This window comes from Carassius gibelio, chromosome A16 (genome assembly GCF_023724105.1).
Source record: "Carassius gibelio isolate Cgi1373 ecotype wild population from Czech Republic chromosome A16, carGib1.2-hapl.c, whole genome shotgun sequence".
In the NCBI taxonomy this organism is placed as follows: Eukaryota; Metazoa; Chordata; class Actinopteri; order Cypriniformes; family Cyprinidae; genus Carassius; species Carassius gibelio.
In genome coordinates, this window is record NC_068386.1 from 31,089,550 (window position 1) to 31,103,929 (window position 14,380).

The window sequence follows — 14,380 nt, forward strand, 5'->3', positions numbered from 1 at the left end:
TGATTTTCTGAGCCCTTTTCCTCACTCTGGATGTATACAGTTCTTGAAGGGTGGGCAGGGGAGCACCAATAATCCTTTCAGCAGTCCGAACAGTTCTCTGTTTATTGAAGTACAGAGGACAGACTCAATGACGGCCGAGTAGAACTGTTTCAGCAGCTCCTGTGGCAGGTTAAACTTCCTCAGCTGGCGAAGGAAATACAACCTTTGCTGGGCCTTTTTAACAATGGAGTCAATGTGATTGTCCCACTTCAGGTCCTGAGAGATGGTGGTTCCCAGGAATCTGAATGACTCCACTGCAGTCACAGTGCTGTTCATGATGGTGAGTGGGGAAAGTGCAGGTGGGTTTCTCCTAAAGTCCACGATCATCTCCACTGTTTTGAGCGTGTTCAGCTCCAGGTTGTTAAGACTGCACCAGACAGCCAGCTGCTCAACCTCTTGTCTGTAAGCAGACTCATCACCGTCCTGGATGAGGCCGATGACTGTAGTGTCGTCTGCAAACTTTAGGAGCTTGACAGAGGGGTCTTTAGAGGTGCAGTCGTTGGTGTACAGGGAGAAGAGCAGAGGGGAGAGAACACATCTCTGAGGGGCACCAGTGTTGGTGGAGCAGCTGTTTGATGTGAATTTCCCCAGTCTCACTAACTGTTGCCTATCTGTCAGAAAACTGGTGATCCACTGACAGATAGAGCTAGGAACAGAGAGCTGGGTCAGTTTGGTCTGAAGGGCTGTTGGGATGATGGTGTTGAATGCCGAACTAAAGTCCACAAATAGGATCCTCACATAAGTCCCTGTTTTGTCCAGATGTTGCAGGATGAAGTGCAATCCCATGTTGATTGCATCATCCATGGACCTGTTTGCTCGGTAAGCAAACTGGAGGGGGTCCAGTAAGGGTCCAGTGATGTCCTTCAGATAAGCCAGAACCAGTTTTTCAAACGACTTCATTACGACAGACGTTAGAGCCACAGGTCTGTAGTCGTTAAGTTCTGCTATCTTGGGTTTCTTTGGGATGGGGATGATGGTGGAGCGTTTGAAACAGGAAGGCACTTCACACAACTCCAGGGATCTGTTGAAGATCTGTGAAAAGATGGGGGCCAGCTGGTCAGCACAGATTTTCAGACAGGCTGGTGTAACACCATCTGGGCCTGGTGCTTTTCTTCCTTTGTTCTTCTTGAAGACCTGGCGCACATCATCTTCACAGATTTGAAGAGCAGGAGGCGTGGAGGGTGGGATTGCAGGATGTGTTAATGGTTGTGTAGGGAGATTGTCAGAATGGGTGATGGGGGTTTCAAATCTGCAATAAAACTCATTCAGGTCGTTAGTAAGTCGTTGATTAGCCTCAGTGCAAGGGGATGGTGTCTTTTAGTTCGTGATGGCTATTAGACCTCTCCACACTGAAGTTGAGTCGTTGGAAGTAAACTGGTCTTCCAACTTTTTAGCGTAGGTCCTTTTAGCCGCTCTGATTTCTTTGTTCAGTGTGTTCCTGGCCTGATTGTACAAGACCCTGTCCCCATTTCTGTAGGCATCCTCTTTGGCCTGACGAAGATGTCTGAGTTTTACTGTAAACCATGGCTTATCATTGTTGAATGTTAAATAAGTCCTGGTAGGAATTCATATATCCTCACAGAAACTAATATAGGATGTTACGGTCTCTGTGAGTTCGTCCAGATCGGTGGTAGCAGCTTCAAAAACATTCCAATCAGTGAGGTCAAAACAAGATTGTAAATCCTGCTCTGTTTCGCTGGTCCATCTCTTCACAGTCCGTACTACAGGTTTAGCAGAATTAAGTTTTTGCTTCTAGGACGGTATAAGATGAACCAGATAGTGATCGGAACGTCCCAAAGCTGCTCGTGGAACAGAGTGATATGCATCCTTTATTGTGGTGTAACAGTGATCCAATATATTACTGTCTCTGGTGGGACATGTAACATGCTGTCTGTATTTTGGCAGTTCACGGGAGAGATTGGCTTTGTTAAAGTCCCCAAGAATGATTAAAACAGAGTCCGGGTGTTGTTGTTCTGTGTCTGAGTTCTGATCAGCAAGCGCGATTTCCCAGTTGATTCTGATTCGCGATCCGCTCTGAACAGCTGAAAGCCCGGCAGATGGAGCGCGCTGTCCGGTATGGCGTCATTCAGCCAGGTTTCCGTGAAACACAGAGCAGCAGAGTGAGAGAAATCCTTATTTGTCCGAGAGAGCAGAAGCAGTTCGTCTGTTTTGTTGGGTAGAGAGTGGAGATTTGCGAGATGGATGCTAGGCAACGGCGTTCGAAATCCGCGCTTCCTGAGTCTGACGAGCGCTCCCGCTCGCTTCCCCCGTCTGCGCGTCCTGAAGCGCTTGATCAGCGCCGCCGCTCCTCCGATAACAACGTTCAGTAAAACGTCTGAATACTTTAAATCCGGTAAAAGATCTTGTGGTGTGTTCTGCCGAATGTTCAGCAGTTCATCCCTTGTGAAACTGATCGTGTTTGTTAAACAAAAAACTGGAAAAACGAACAAAAACAGCACAAACACTGGAGAGCCAAGCACTGAAGCAGCCATCTGCGGCGCCATCGAGTACAAATGACTGATATCATGAGTACAAATGTTCAGCAGTTCATCCCTTGTGAAACTGATCGTGTTTGTTAAACAAAAAACAGGAAAAACGAACAAAAACAGCACAAACACTAGAGAGCCAAGCACTGAAGCAGCCATCTGCGGCGCCATCGAGTACAAATGACTTATATCACTGATATCTGAAGTGACTGATATCATGAGAGGAATTCCAGTTGAAGTGACAGCCCTGTTTGATCAAGTTGAAACTCTTCCAAGGCTTCTTTTAGTCATTCCATTCTCATCAGCTGAGGCTGAAAGAAGTTAGATGCAAATGTCAACAGTTCAACAGTCAACAGTTCATTTCCGTTAATGACAGGCACAGACATGCATTTGGTTTATTTAAATAGCAAGAAAAGAGACAGTAGGCACTTTGACGTTTACAATTGCATTGCACTGTGAACAAAGTTCTGAATTAAAATAAATCTGTTTAACTGTATACTTGTCATTATTAGTTACCTGCAACATTACAGAATTAATTAGTTAAGACATTTATGAGGTCAGTATAATATTAATTATAACATTTAAGACATAAGACATTAACATATTCCGTGGATGTCCACACCAATTTCAAAATCCAACCTACGCCCCTGTGATCCATGTTTACAATAAATATGTGACAATCAACACAACATGGCGCTAAAACTGCTTACCTCAAGCTTTTATCCATTCCCTCGTTCGCCGCTTCCAATTTGTTTCAGCACACACAAAACTGCAACTGCTAAAGTGTGGATTGTTATGCTTTTTTTTTACCACCAGTGCATGCTGCTGATATTTTATTCTTCTATAGTAACATGTGTTGATGCCTATGAGTCATTAGGTGTCATCTTCATAGAGTATACACATGGTGTAGCCAAGTTTATTATATCCATGTTGCACAGTGTGTCATGCAATGATCTTAAAGTATTGTAAAATTGTGCAGTGTGTCTCTGGCTTTAGGTGTTTGAATGTCAAGCCATAACTTTTTCCTCTCTATCGCTAGCTCTTATTTGAAACATAAAACTGCACTTAAAAAAAAAAGAGAGAAAAAAATGTTTGTTTATTTTTAACAAGAAAATAGTTAAGAAAAGCTGCAATTCTTAAAGGTATCGTTCACTCAAAAATGAAGATTCTGTCATGTTGTTCCAAACCAAAAAGACCTTCATTTATCTTCGGAACACTTACAGTATTACGATATTTTTGATGAAATAAGAGAGCTCTCTGACTCTTCTTGGACAGGAAAGGACATACCACATTCAAGGCACAGAAAGGTAGTAAGGACATCATTAATATAGTCCATATGACACCAGTGGATCAATCGTAATTTTATGAAGCTACGAGAATACTTTTTATGTGCATAAAGAAATATTGACTTTATTTAACAATTTCCTCTCTTCCATTTGAACTATTTAACAATGTATTCACTACCTTTCTCGGCCTTGAACATGTTAGTTGCATTGTGTCTATGCTTGGTCAGGCTTTTTTCCATTCCACAAAAAAAAAAAAAAAAAAAAGATTTGCATGTCAGTTATTTTCTAACACTAAGTGATGTTGTGTACGGGTGCATCTCAATAAATTAGAATGTCATGGAAAAAATAAAATGAAAGTTTATTATTTCAGTCATTCAACTAAAATTTTTAAACTTGTGTATTAAATGAATTCAATACACACAGACTGAAGTAGTTTAAGTATTTGCTTATTTTAATTGTGATGATTCTCGCTCACATTTAACAAAACCCCACCAATTCACTCTCAACAAATTAGAATGCTTCATAAGACCAATAAAAGAAAAAGAAAAAATGTTTTAATAAATTGATGGTCTTCTGGAAAATATGCTATTTTACTGTACATGTGCTTAATACTTGGTAGAGGCTCCTTTTGCTTTAATTACTGCCTCAATTCAAAATGGCATGGAGGTTAAAAGTTTGTGGCACTGCTGAGGTGATATGGAAGCCAAGGTTTCTTTGACAGTGGCCTTCAGCTAATCTGCATTTTTTGGTCTCGTTTTTCATTTTCCTCTTGACAATAGCCCATAGATACTCTATGGGGTTCAGGTCTGGTGAGTTGCTGGCCAGTCAAGCACACCAACACCATGGTCATTTAACCAACTTTTGGTGCTTTTGGCAGTGTGGGCAGGTGCCCAAGTCTAGTTATTTTTCTCCTTATTCCAGATAAAATGCCTCTGGTGTTGTCTGTGTTTCAGGAGTGGCTTAACAAGAGGGATAAGACAACTGTAGCCAGTTATGTGGTGGCTCTTGATGCCTTGACCACAGCCTCAGTCCAATCCTTGTGAAGTTTACTAAAATTCTTGAATCGATTTTGCTTGACAATCCTCATTAGGCCACAGTTCTTTCAGTTGGTTGTGTATCATTTTCTTCCACACTTTTTCCTTCCACTCAACTTTCTGTTAACATGCTTGGGAACAGCACTCGTTGAACAGCCATCTTCTTTGGCAATAAATGTTTGTGGCTCAAGTCAAGTCAAGTCACCTTTATTTATATAGCGGTTTAAACAAAAAGATTGCGTCAAAGCAACTGAACAACATTAATTAGGAAAACAATGTGTATAATGCAAAATGTATAATAATGCAAAATGACAGTTAAAGAAAGTACATCACTGAATTCAGTGATGTCATCTCAGTTCAGTTTAAATAGTATCTGTGCAATTCTTTGCAATCAAGTCAACGATATCATTGTAAAGGAAGTGACCCAAACTAAGCAAGCCAGAGGCGACAGCTGCAAGGAACCAAAACTCCATCGGTGACGGAATGGAGAAAAAACCTTGGGAGAAACCAGGCTCAGTTGGGGTGTCAGTTCTCCTCTAACCAGATGAAACCATAAGTTCAATTCCAGGCTGCAAACAGTCAGATTGTGCAGAAAATCCCTCTGTTTCCTGTGATCTTGTTCCGGTGGTCGTCTGAGGCAAGGTCTTTACAGGGAATCTGTATCTGGGGCTCTAGTTGTCCTGGTCTCCGCTGTCTTTCAGGGCTATAGAGGTCCTTTCTAGGTGCTGATCCACCATCTGGTCTGGATTCGTAATGGATCTGGATGTCTGCAATGACCCTCTGATCTGGAGACAGACTGGATCTGGTGCTATGGTGACCTCGGAATAAAAGAGAAACAGATTAATATTAACGTAGATGCCATTGTTCTAACGATGTAGCAAGTACATCGGGTATTATGGGAAGTGTTCCCGGTTCCAGTTTACTTAATTACTGCAGCCTAAAAATCCTTTAACAGATTTGGATATTAGAAGCATATTAGTGTATGATGTGTAATACAGGTGTCAATGATTGTCTTCTGGACAACTGTCAGATCAGCAGTCTTCTCCATGATTGTGTAGCCTTATGAACCAAACTGAGAGACCACTTTGGAGTTGTTTTGAATTTAGAGATCCAGCCATAGAGGCCGAGGTGGGGTTTGGAGCCAGTTTTGCCATGGCCTCTCAAGTTTCCAGTTCCGCAGTGGCCTCCTGAGTCTCCAGTTCCGCTGTGGCCGCACCAGTCTCCAGATCCGCCGTTGCTGCCCCAATCTCCAGATCCGCCCTGGAGGACCTCCTCTGCGCCACTCTGTTCCTGTCCCGCACCTGCCTCTAGGGTGTACTGTCAAGTCAGGTCAACTTTATTTATATAGCGCTTTAAACAAAAAGGATTGCATCAAAGAAACTGAACAACATTAATTAGGAAAACAGTTAAAGGCAGTTCATCATTGAGTTCACTGATACCATCATCTCAGTTCAGTTTAAATAGTATCTGTGCAATCATTTGCAATCAAGTCAATGATATCGCTGTAAATGAAGTGATCCCAACTAAGCAAGGCAGAGGCGACAGTGGCTAGGGACCAAGACACCATCTGTGACAGAATTGGCAGAAGAATAATATGTTTCCTGTGGTCTTGTCCCAGTGGTCATCTGAGACAAGGTCTTTACAGGGGATCTGTATCTGGGGCTCTAGTTGTCCTAGTCTCTGCTGTCTTTCAGGGCTGTAGAGGTCCTTTCTAGGTGCTGATCCATCATCTGGTCTGGATACGTACTGGATCCGGGTGGCTGAAGTGACCCTTTGACTTGGATACAGACTGGATATGGTGGCTACGGTGACCTCGGAATAAGAGAGAAGCAGACTAATATTAGCATAGATGCCATTCTCCTAATGATGTAGCAAGTACATTAGGTTTTATGGGAAGCGTTCCTGGTTCCGGTTTACCTAATTAATGCAGCCTAAAACTCCTTTAACGGATTTGGATATTAGAAGCATATTAGTGTGTTATGTGTAAACCATGTTAAAGAGATGGCTCTTTAATCTAGATTTAAACTGCAAGAGTGTGTCTGCCTCCCGGACAATGTTAGGTAGGTTATTCCAGAGTTTAGGCCCCAAATAAGAAAAGGTTCTGCCGCCCGCTGTTGATGTTGATATTCTAGGTATTATCATAATATAATTATGTATAATTTTTGAGAACGCAGTGGACGAGGAGGATTATATTGTAACAAGAGCTCATTAAAATACTGAGGTGCTAAACCATTCAGGTCTTTATAAGTAATAAGCAAGATTTTAAAATCTATATGATGTTTAATAGGGAGCCAGTGCATACAGAGCAATATGGTCATACTTCCTGGTTCTAGTAAGAACTCTGGCTGCTGCATTTTGGGCTACCTGGAGTTTGTTTACCAACCATGCAGAACAACCACCCAATAAAGCATTACAATAATCTAACCTTGAGGTCGTTAATGCATGGATTAACATTTCTGCATTTGACATTGAGAGCATAGGCCATAATTTAGATATATTTTTGAGATGGAAAAATTCAGTTTTACAAATGCTAGAAACGTGGCTTTCTAAGGAAAGATTGCTATCAAATAGCACACCTAGGTTCTTAACCGATGACGAGGAATTGACAGAGCAGCCATCAAGTCTTAGACAGTGTTCCAGTTTATTACATGCAGAGTTTTTATGTCCTATAATTAACACCTCTGCTTATTTTTTCAGAATGTAGTAGTAAGAAATTACTCCTTATCCAGGTTTTTATATTGACTATGCATTCTGTTAATTTTTCAAATTGGTATGTTTCTCTGGGCCTCAAAAAAATAAAGAGTTTCATCAGCATAACAGTCAAAGCCAACACGTGCTTCCTGATGATATCTCCCAAGGGTAACATGTAAAACCTGAAAAGTAATGGCGCTAGTACTGAGCCTTCAGGTACTCCATACTGCACTTGTGATCGATATGTTACCTCTTCATTCACTGCAACAATTTTTGATGGTCAGTTAAGAACCCCTGTTCTAGTCTATTCAAGAGAATTTGTGTTCAATAGTATCAAACGCAGCACTAAGATCCAATAGCACTAATAGAAAGATAAGAGCAGGTCATTTGTAACTCTAAGGAGAGCAGTCTCAGTACTTTGATACGGTCTAAATCCTGACTGGAAATCCTCACAGATACCATTTTCTCTAAGAAAGCATATAATTGTGAGGATACTACCTTTTCTAGTATCTTGGACAGAAAAGGAAGATTCAAGATCAGTCTGTAATTAGCTAGTTCTTTGAGACCGAACGTTTTTTTGTCTGTCGTTCTTCAATCATTACAGTATAAATATTTTGGTTTACAAACAATCCTTTCATCAGTTGGTCATGTTAGCACTCACCATTATAGCTTTAATTGTTCACAGTTTAGCAGCTAACCTTTAGCTGTAGGCACAATTCGCTTGCATAAGCGTTTTTGTATTTTATGTCATTATTATAAGAACAGATTGAAGCACTATATTGTTTTATGTGCTTTGTCAATGGTAGCAATTGCTAACTGGCTCAAGGACTCTTTTCTTTGCCAATCACAACAGGCTTGGCCAGCTGATCAGTCAAAGCAGAGTAGGCTCCTCTGAGACAAGGTCTTTACAGGGGATCTGTATCTTGGGCTCTAGTTGCAGCGGAGACCAGGACAACTAGAGCCCCAGATACAGATCCCCTGTAAAGACCTTGTCTCAAAGGAGCACCAGGACAAGACCACAGGAAACAGATGATTCTTCTGCACAATCTGACTTTGCTGCAGCCTGGAATTAAACTACTGGTTTCGTCTGGTCAGAGGAGAACTGGCCCCCCAACTGAGCCTGGTTTCTCCTAAGGTTTTTTTCTCCATTCTGTCACCGATGGAGTTTCAGTTCCTTGCAGCTGTCGCCTCTGGCTTGCTTAGTTTGGGGACACTTCATCTACAGCGATACCGTTGACTTGATTGCCAATAAATGCACAGACACTATTTAACTGAACAGAGATGACATCACTGAATTCAATGAACTGCCTTTAACTATCATTTTGCATTATTGACATTTTTTTCCTAATGAATGTTGTTCAGTGCTTTGACGCAATGTATTTTGTTTAAAGCTCTATATAAATAAAGGTGATTGATTGATTGATTGATATTGGAGGACAAGAACAAAATTATGATGTAAATTGTGTTGGTAAATTCTACTGTATTACTGTAGACTAGGTGAATTGTTTTATCATGCATTTTTTATATTTCGCACATTTCCCTTTGATTGCCCAGGATGCAGCATAGTTGTCTTTTATTTTTATTTTTTATTATTTTATTATATGTGTTGATTATCTCAAAATGTGGTCTTAACCACAACATTTGCATGCAGATAAAAATCACATGTGCCTCATAATGAGGAAGTGGTTATGTGTGATTACAAGTTCAATCAAGAACATCAATGAATAAACTTCAGAGATGTATAGTAACGAAGTAGAACTACTTCACTACTGTACTTAAGTACTAAAAGGCGGTATCTGTACTTTACTGGAGTATTATTTTTTTCTCCTACTTCCACTTTTACTTCGGTACATATTTTCGCTGAGTTTAATACTTTTACTCCGATATTTTTTTTATGTGCTGCATCGTTACTCGTTACAATTATAATAATGTTACGAATCATTCCATTACAAACCACTGCCAGAACTGTAGATGGCAGTTTTGATGAAGCTGGCACATCATTGAGCGAAACAAGCGATTAAGAAGAATGCGCATGCTGACTGAACTGCTGTGAAGAGAGAAATGAACACCGAGCCGAGCCAGATAATGACTCGTTCACGAGTCAAGAACCGGTTGCATCGGTTCTCGGATGACCAGTAACGTTAGTTCTTTCTGACAGCTCGATTCAATAAACCAGTTAAAGAAAACATTTCACCGATTCTTTTGCGCTCGATGCAATGGCGTCATTGGCGTTTACTGCACCTGGGCTCATGACATTAACACAGAATCAGTTCGGAATCAATCACCAAAAGAATCAGTTCGTTTCAGACGCTCTGTGTGTCGGTTTGCTTCACGCTAAATCACACATGCGCAGTATCATCAGCTCCTCGGTTCACGAATCGGACGCGTCTGACACAAACGGTTCTTGACTCGTGAACGAGTCATTATCTGGCTCGGCTCAGTGTTCATCTTCAGTTCTCTCTTCAGAATCATAATCAGAATGAGCTTTATTGCCAGGTATGTTTACACATACGAGGAATTTGTTTTCGTGACAGAAGCTCCGCAGTACAACAGAATGAGAGCGACAGAACATAAAACACATAATAAAAGAATAAAAAATACAAATATGTAGACAGTGAATGACAATATACAAATGACAATTGTAGGCAGGTATATTACAAAGTGAAGTTATGTATGTACATATATATTGTGTGCAAAATTTAAGTGTATACTAAGTATGTGTGTTAGATAAATAAAGTGTGTGTGTATATAAATATAAAGTGTAGTGTGTTCGCCATTATTGTCAGCTGTTCATAAGATGGATTGCCTGAGGGAAGAAACTGGTCCTGTGTCTGGTCGTTCTAGTGCTCAGTGCTCTGTAGCGTCGACCAGATGGCAACAGTTCAAAGAGGGAGTGTGCTGGATGTGAGGGGTCCAGAGTGATTTTGACAGCCCTTTTTCTCACTCTGGATAAGTACAGTTCTTGAATAGAAGGGAGGGTTGTACCGATGATTCGCTCAGCAGTCCGGACTACCCTCTGTAGTCTTCTGAGGTCAGATTTAGAAGCTGAGCTGAACCAGACAGTTACTGAGGTTCAGAGGATGGTTTCGATGATGGTGGAGTAGAACTGTTTCAGCAGCTCCTGTGGCAGGTTAAACTTCCTCAGCTGGCGGAGAAAGTACAACCTCTGCTGGGCCTTTTTCACGATGGAGTCAATGTGAATGTCCCACTTCAGGTCCTGAGAGATGGTGGTGCCCAGGAACCTGAATGACTCCACTGCAGTCACAGTGCTGTTCATGATGGTGAGTGGGGGGAGTGCAGGGGGGTTTCTCCTGAAGTCCACCATCATCTCCACTGTTTTGAGGGTGTTAAGCTCCAGGTTGTTGAGACTGCACCAGACAGCCAGCTCTTTTACCTCCTGTCTGTAAGCAGACTCTTCACAGCAGTTCAGTCAGTGTACTGTTTGAGTAAATGAATTACTCCGGGATATTGGTTTGTTTTAACTCAGAGGGAGTGTCAGACACATTAAACAAGTTAACAGCTTAATTCATCTGTGGATTAATGCGTATTGGAGACGCAAACTGTTTAAAACGATTCAATTCGATTTGGTGGACTGTTTCAAAAATATCCGGTTACATCGAATGATTCGTTCGCGAACCAGATATCACAAACTGCTTTGTTTTTAACTGTCTTACAACAGACACAGAAGAGAAGACAATGCTGAATAAAGTCGTAGTTTTTGCTATTTTTGGACCAAAATGTATTTTCGATGCTTCAAAAAATTCTAAATGACCCTCTGATGTCTTACGGGTTTGAAACAACATGAGGGTAAGTTATTAATGACATCATTTTGCAAATTGGGCTAACTAACCCTAGTAACCGTTTTTTGTTTACAAGAAGTTACAGTCAAAGGAATTGTGATTGTCCTTTAGGTTAATAATTTGAAATAGTAAAAACAATATGTTCAAACTTTTGACTACTTTCTTTAATAGCTACATAACACAATACTTCTACTTTTACTTTCAGTACTTGAGTAGTAAATTTTAAAATAGACTACTTGCAATACTTAAGTACAAAAATTTTTGAATACTTTAGTACTTCTACTTAAGTGTAGTGCTTAAAGAGCACTTCAACTTCTACTCAAGTCACTTTTTTGATAGAGCACTTGTACTTTTACTCAAGTATGGGTCTCTAGTACTTTATACATCTCTGATAAACTTGCATCAAGCCTTGCATCAGATACTCAGTCAAAAATATCCTATTGGTAGATTTAGATAAATACTGAATGTAGTTACAGACAGAAAATAAAAGCCATTTCTTTTAGACCATTTTTGCAAGGTTTTTGACTAATTCTTTTATAATCAATCAATCAATCACCTTTATTTATATAGTGCTTTAAACAAAATACATTGCGCCAAAGCACTGAACAACATTCATTTGGAAAACAGTGTCTCAATAATGCAAAATGATAGTTAAAGGCAGTTCATCATTGAATTCATTGATGTCATCTCTGTTCAGTTTAAATAGTGTCTGTGCATTTATTTGCAATCAAGTCAACGATATCGCTGTAGATGAAGTGACCCCAACTAAGCAAGCCAGAGGCGACAGCGGCAAGGAACCGAAACTCCATCGGTGACAGAATGGAGAAAAAAACCTTGGGAGAAACCAGGCTTAGTTGGGGGGCCAGTTCTCCTCTGACCAGACGAAACCAGTAGTTCAATTCCAGGCTGCAGCAAAGTCAGATTGTGCAGAAGAATCATCTGTTTCCTGTGGTCTTGTCCTGGTGCTCCTCTGAGACAAGGTCTTTACAGGGGATCTGTATCTGGGGCTCTAGTTGTCCTGGTCTCCGCTGTCTTTCAGGGCAGTAGAGGTCCTTTCTAGGTGCTGATCCACCATCTGGTCTGGATACGTACTGGATCCGGGTGACTGCAGTGACCCTCTGATCTGGATACAGACTGGATCTGGTGGCCACGGTGACCTCGGAACAAGAGAGAAACAGACAAATATTAGCGTAGATGCCATTCTTCTAATGATGTAGAAAGTACGGTGTTATGTGAAGTGTTCCGGTTCCAGTTTACCTAATTAATGCAGCCTAAAAATCCTTTAACGGATTTGGATATTAAAAGCATATTAGTATGTTATGTGTATGCCAGGTTAAAGAGATGGGTCTTTAATCTAGATTTAAACTGCAAGAGTGTGTCTGCCTCCCGAACAATGTTAGGTAGGTTATTCCAGAGTTTAGGCGCCAAATAGGAAAAGGATCTGCCGCCCGCAGTTGATTTTGATATTCTAGGTATTATCAAATTGCCTGAGTTTTGAGAACGTAGCGGACGTAGAGGAGTATAATGTAAAAGGAGCTCATTCAAATACTGAGGTGCTAAACCATTCAGGGCTTTATAAGTAATAAGCAATATTTTAAAATCTATACGATGTTTGATAGGGAGCCAGTGCAGTGTGGACAGGACCGGGCTAATATGGTCATACTTCCTGGTTCTAGTAAGAACTCTTGCTGCTGCATTTTGGACTAGCTGTAGTTTGTTTACCAAGCGTGCAGAACAACCACCCAATAAAGCATTACAGTAGTCTAACCTTGAAGTCATAAATGCATGGATTAACATTTCTGCATTTGACATTGAGAGCATAGGCCGTAATTTAGATATATTTTTGAGATGGAAAAATGCAGTTTTACAAATGCTAGAAACGTGGCTTTCTAAGGAAAGATTGCGATCAAGTAGCACACCTAGGTTCCTAACTGATGACGAAGAATTGACAGAGCAACCATCAAGTCTTAGACAGTGTTCTAGGTTATTACAAGTAGAGTTTTTAGGCCCTATGATTAACACCTCTGTTTTTTCTGAATTTAGCAGTAAGAAATTACTCGTCATCCAATTTTTTATATCGACTATGCATTCCATTAGTTTTTCAAATTGGTGTGTTTCACCGGGCTGCGAGGAAATATAGAGCTGCATATCATCAGCATAACAGTGAAAGCTAACACCATGTTTCCTGATGATATCTCCCAAGGGTAACATATAAAGCGTGAAGAGTAGCGGCCCTAGAACTGAGCCTTGAGGTACTCCATACTGCACTTGTGATCGATATGATACATCTTCATTCACTGCTACGAACTGATGGCGGTCATATAAGTACGATTTAAACCATGCTAATGCACTTCCACTGATGCCAACAAAGTGTTCAAGTCTATGCAAAAGAATGTTGTGGTCAATTGTGTCAAACGCAGCACTAAGATCCAATAAAACTAATAGAGAGATACACCCACGATCAGATGATAAGAGCAGATCATTTGTAACTCTAAGGAGAGCAGTTTCAGTACTATGATACGGTCTAAATCCTGACTGGAAATCCTTACATATACCATTTTTCTCTAAGAAGGAATATAATTGTGAGGATACCACCTTTTCTAGTATCTTGGACAGAAAAGGGAGATTCGAGATTGGTCTATAATTAACTAGTTCTCTGGGGTCAAGTTGTGGCTTTTTTATGAGAGGCTTAATAACAGCCAGTTTGAAGGTTTTGGGGACATGTCCTAATAACAATGAGGAATTAATAATAGTCAGAAGAGGACCTATGACTTCTGGAAGCACCTCTTTTAAGAGCTTAGATGGTATAGGGTCTAACATACATGTTGTAAGTTTAGATGATTTAACAAGTTTATACAATTCTTCCTCTCCTATAGTAGAGAATGAGTGGAACTGTTCCTCAGGGGGTCTATAGTGCACTGTCTGATGCGAAACTGTAGCTGACGGCTGAATGGTTGCAATTTTATCTCTAATAGTATCGATTTTAGAAGTAAAGTAGTTCATAAAGTCATTACTGCTGTGGTGTTGGGAAATGTCAACACTTG